Below are 6000 nucleotides of genomic sequence, written 5' to 3'. Positions count from 1 at the left end.
GCTGGAGCAGGATTTTTCTTTGTGGCGAAGAAGGATAAGACCCTACAACCCTGTATAGATTATCGGGATTTGAACAAGATCACAGTAAACAATCGGTATCCCCTCCCACTCATATCTTCGGCATTTGAACTTTTACAAGGGACCAAGATATTCACCAAACTGGACCTACCAGCGTATCATTTGGTGAGGATAAGGGAGGGGGACGAGTGGAAAACCGCATTCAATACTCCCAGTGGACACTACGAGTATCTGGTTATGCCTTTTGGATTAACCAATGCCCCAGCTGTGTTCCTGGGTAACAACGTTCTTCGTGACATGCTTAACCGATTCGTGTTAGTGTATCTGGACTACATCCTCATTTTTCAGTCAGGTGTTACAATGCCTTCTCGACAATCTGCTGTTTGTCTAGGCAGAGATGTGTAAGTTCCATGTCAATTATTTTCTGGGATTCATCATTACTGAAGATAGTATCCAAATGGATGAGGCGAAGGTCAGTGCAATCACTCAGTGGCCTACCCCCACCAGTCGGAAACTGGTACAAAGATTCCTGGGGTTTTCAAACATCTACCCAAGATTTATAAGGATTTACAGCACTGTTGTACCGCGCCTCTACATGCTTTAACCTCGCTTTCCGTCAAGTTCTGTTGGAATAAGGGGCTGAGAAAGCATTCCAACGACTCAAGACAAATTTCGCTTCCGCTCCCATCCTGATCTTGCCAGACCCCCATCAACAATTTGTGGTGGAGGTGGACGCTTCTGATGTGAATTGCGAGCATTTCTGTCTCAATGATTTTGTTTGTACAATAAATTACACCCTTGTGCATTTTTGTCCAAGAAGTTGTCACAGGCAGAAATAAATTATGATGTCGGCAACAGGGAGTTACTTGCCATTAAGGTGGCGCTCGAGGAGTGGTAACACTGGCCGGAAGCAGTAGAACAACCATTCCTGGTTATTACTGACCACAAGAACTTACAGAACATTCAGTCTGCGAAGAGAATGAATTCCCGGCCAGCCCGATGGGCTTTGTTTTTTCACCCGCTTTAACTTTACCCTAACCTATCGGCCAGGGTCGAAGAATATTAAAGCTGACGCGCTGTCCCGCCTTTTTGACCCCGACCCGACCCTGAGACTCCCTTCGCTCATTTTGTCTCCTTCTCATGTAGTAGGAGCATTAACCTGGGGAATCGAGGAGGAGGTAAGAAGAGCCAATGTTAACATTCAAATTCCAGAGGGGGGGTCCCGATAATCGTCTGTTTGTGCCAGGGCAGTTGTGTCCGCAGGTGATTAACACATTCCTCATCTCCTGTCATCCCGGAGTTCAGAGGACCCTATTTGTCATCTGGCAGCGTTTCTGGTGGCTGTCCATGGAGAAGACGGTCAGGGAGTACGTGGTGGCCTGTCCAGTATGTGCACGTAACATCAACCGCCATCGGGTCTTCTACGTCCCCTTCAAGTACAACATCGTCCATGGGCAGAGATTTTAATAGATTTTGTTACTGGACTACCCATTTCGGAGGGCCAATCTACCATCTTGACCGTAGTCGACAGGTCCAGTAAGAGGACACATTTCATTGCTTTACCCAAACTTCCGTTGGCGAAGAAGACAGCGGAGGTACTTTTATCTCAAGTGTTCTGGATCCATGGTTTCCTGAAGGATGTGGTGTCCGATCGTGGTCCTCAATTCATTTCTCGTTTTTCGAAAGATTTTTGGGAGCTTTTGGGAGCCAAGGTCAGGCTTACGTCCGGATACCACCCACAATCCAACGGACAGTCTGAGAGGATGAGTCAGGAGTTGGAGACATGTTTACGGTGTCTCATCTCCCAGAACCCCACAACCTGGAGCAAGCACTTAATCTAGGTTGAGTATGACCATAATACTTTGCCTGTCTCTTCTTCTGGTTTGTCCCCTTTCTAGTGTGCGTATGGGTATCAGCCACCTCTCTGTTTCTGGACCAGGATTTGGAGGCCAGTGTTCCCTCAGCCCAAGCCACCGTTCGTCGTTGTCGTCGGATGTGGAGTCGGACAAGACAAGACTCTCCTCCGCAGCTCAGCCACTTACAAGAGGACGGCTGATAAAAGGAGAGTCCCTGCGCCCAGATATGCTCCGGGACAGAACGTGTGGTTGTCCACCAAGGACCCTCCGTTACAGATAGAATCACACAAGTTGGCTCCACGGTTTGTGGGTCCGTTTCCTATCTCCAGGGTCATCAACCCAGTAGCAGTGAGGTTGCAAATACCACGGTACATGCGAGTACATCCCACCGTACACGTGTCTCGAGTGACACCTGTAAAGGAAAGCCATTTGGTTACCACAACCAAACCCCCACCTCCCCCCCGGTTCTTCGAAGGAGGGCATATCTACATGGTCAAGCGTCACCTGGTGGTCATAAAGAGAGACAGGGGTCGTCAGTACCTGGTGGATTGGGAGGGGTATGGTCCAGAGTGTGTGGAATTGTGGACCATACCCTTATCCAGGATTTCCACCGCCAGCATTCTGATGTGCCTGGGATGTCAGGAGACTATTAAGTCTCATCCTGTTGTTATTTGTGTACTTCCTGTTTTATTTTGTTACTTACCTGTTCTCACTCGTTTCAGTTTTTTCTACTGCCCCCAGGTGTTCCCAATCTTTTCGTTAGTGTCTCCACCTGTGTCTCGTTGTCCCCTTCCACTTCCTGGTGTATATAGTCTGTGTTTTGTTTGTCTCTTGTTGCCAGTTCGTCTTTGTACATTCATGTCAAGAGTTCCACCGGCTTCCACAATCCTGTTTCTGTGACCTGACTCTGTCTCCGCCTGATCCTTGTCTGCTGTGTTGCTATGCTGAGTACCTACCTGTGTATCTGCCCCTGGATTAACCCTGTATATTTTGTATGTTTTACTGCATGTTCGTGTACCTACTCTACTGCCAAATTTCAGTAAAGACTGTTCTCATTTACTTTGTTCTGTCTGAGTCGTACTATTGAGTCCCACCCTCCTTGTGTCTTGATCGTATTGTTACAGTTGATGGCAATTAAAGAAAAGAAAAAGTATAATGCCAGTGTAATCCTTAAATATGAGAAAAATCATTTTTTGGGCTGATATTTCCCTTTTATTAATTATTAAAGTATATTTTTTATTTGAGCTCTTACAGTTTAGTTTTAACTGTAATTGGTGTGTAAAAGGTATGGATATAAATTAATTAATTAATAATTTGATAATCTATTGATCTGGCAGTGGCTCAGTCAGTAGGGGCTTGGACTGTGAGCTGTAGGTTGCTGGTTCAAGTCACCAACCTTACCTACAAAAAAAAAGAAAAATGGGGAGTGTGACTGCTACTTGTAGAGGTCCCAGTTCACCTCCTGCCCTGCTGTGGTGCCCTTGAGCAAGGCACTGGACATCCCCCATCCCCCCTTACTCCCATTGCTCCCCAGGCAGCTGTACATTAGCTGCCCACTGCTCCTAGTAGTAGACTCCTGGTACTAGGATGGGTTAAAAGCAGAGAACAAATTTCACTGTGTGTGCTGTGTGCTCTTCATGTGTGACCATTAAAAAGAGGGTTTCATCCCGCCCATTCTATTCTAATAATTTACCTGAATATCATGCATACATAATATGCTATTTTTGGAATTCTACCTATACCCATACCCAGAATCTTACATTTAATGCTGAAAACAATTAGACAATTGGAATGCACATACTGCAGTCCCAACGTTTACAATTATATGCACCTCAAAGTGGCTATGTCTATATTTAGGGAATTTTATAGACTTTTAAGCAGCATATCATTTTATAGAGAGGATATTCACATTTATTAAGCCTTAATGGCTCACATATGATGTTGGATATTGTAAGTACCCTTAAATTCATGATTACCTTGCTTTAGCTTATAGCTTTTAGAATACATAATGTATATGTATAGTTGTGTCCCTATATCTTTCTTTGTCAACATTTGCATGTATTATTACTTTTTCAAATACAATGAGAGGATGTCACACAATTGTTATATTCTTAATATATAATCATATGTACTAACTACTTCCTATGATATATATCTATATCTATATAATATATATATATATATATATATATATATATATATATATATATATATAACATATTCCTGGGAGGTGATTGCATACATTTATTGTAAAGATTTATTTTTTTAAAGTAGATAAGAACTAATTCCTGAAATATGAGGTCCAATTTAAACTATTTCAGCAGACCTGGTGTCCTATAGAAGCATGTATCTTCACATCTTTCCACCTCTAATTCCTCCATCTGTTGTTTTGTCTTTTCTCCTCTCAATTCTCTGAGGTAATCGTTAGAACTTCATATGCCTCTGTATTTTTTTCCAGACCACGGCCTGTGCTCTCTCCTCGCTTGCTGTAGTTTAGCACTGTGAGTAAACATCAGGGACCGGCACACATCTCCCCTTCGGTGTAATATTGATTCTTTAGTGTGGTGTGGCAGTGTGGAGCACATACTGTGACCGCTTCACCTCACTCCACAAAATAGGTTTGTGTCTGGTCCACCAGGAGAATAGCAGCTGCTGGATCAGCAAGTTGATTTAAAAAGCTCCTTGCTGCCTGTTTTACAGTTTGAAAAGTGTCTCTCTCTTACTAAGGGTGTATGTGATACATAGCTACTCTCTGTCTAATTAAGTAATGATACATTTAATCTAGAACCTGCAAACTGGAGCAGGAGTTTCTTGATTAAAATATTAAATGCCCAATATATGTGGTTGGCCCTTTCTCATTATTCAGATTATCCATGTCATATCCAAGATCATTCCCAGACTGATGTTCTTGAATGCCCTTAACTGAGTTTTAATGAAACATTTTGATCAGACTCTACTATAAGCGTATATCAATATTGTTAGACCTTTTGTCCTCACACTTCAAACTTTGTTTTAACTGCATGAGCTCTTCAAACTCAGTGAAAAATATATTGTTTAATGATTTATTATGAGTGTGGGGTTAAAAATGGCCTCAGTGTATTGGATGAGCATATTATTCTTTCCATTCTACATATTACTTGTATACTATGTACTACTCTATATAATGTGCTGTAGATTGTAAGAAATTGACATACTTAATTGCAATATGTGCGCCATCAGACCAGTGCCAATTAAAAATACAATACTTGTATCTTTTTGGAGCTGTCTCACCACCATTTGCAATCATGTTAACTGTTTGCACCTGTGAGTACCGTCTGGGAGTACTGCCACTCAAAGTGTGTTTCAATGTACAGAATGTTGTCACTTTACCGGTGTGAACACACTATAGACTCAAAACCTACTTAGAATGTGTTTGGATTCGGAACACAGCAGGTTTCCTAACAGATAAGATGTACTTTATTATTAGCAGCACATTTGTGTCAGGCCTCTCTGGGTTTGTATTGTTGTGATAATATGTCAGCAGCTGCCCCGGAGGACACTGAGGTCATTCACTCTACTTTATGCAAATGTAGGTATTAGCACCTTGAGGAAGTTTGCATTTAGAAGTTAAAACTTACAATTGTTTTTAAAGTTGATTTAAGTACTTTTATAGTATTTTGTATTTCTCAGGTAGAAAAAAGATGGAGAGGGCTTTCATGTTGGGTAAGTCTTTATTTCACGGGCCTGTCATTTAATAATTTCTTAGAAGGTCAATGCGTAATTATGAAGTCATTATAGGAAAAATAGAGACAGTTGTTTTAATGTTTTGTCTTTGTAATCTGTTTGACTTCCAGTGTTGTTCATATAAATGCTATATCATCTTATTTTATTATTTTTGTACTGTTCCTTTTCACTACAACCTATTGTTTTTACAAAAGCAATCTGAACTGAAGATCCTTACTTTTACTTTTCCATGCGCAGATAAAGACTGTGATTTGTAACTTGAAAGCTCTGGAAAATAGCTGGGTGGGCTTTGAGTTAAGATTATCATATTATATTCCATGTAAATAATGTAGTTGGAGCAATTTCTTCAGATTTAATAAATGGAAGGTACAAATCAGTTTTTATTGTGTGATTTTTCAACAAT

Source organism: Cottoperca gobio, chromosome 15 (genome assembly GCF_900634415.1).
Source record: "Cottoperca gobio chromosome 15, fCotGob3.1, whole genome shotgun sequence".
In the NCBI taxonomy this organism is placed as follows: domain Eukaryota; kingdom Metazoa; phylum Chordata; class Actinopteri; order Perciformes; family Bovichtidae; genus Cottoperca; species Cottoperca gobio.
The sequence above is the reverse complement of the archived record's forward strand: the minus strand, read 5'-3'. Positions refer to the sequence as shown.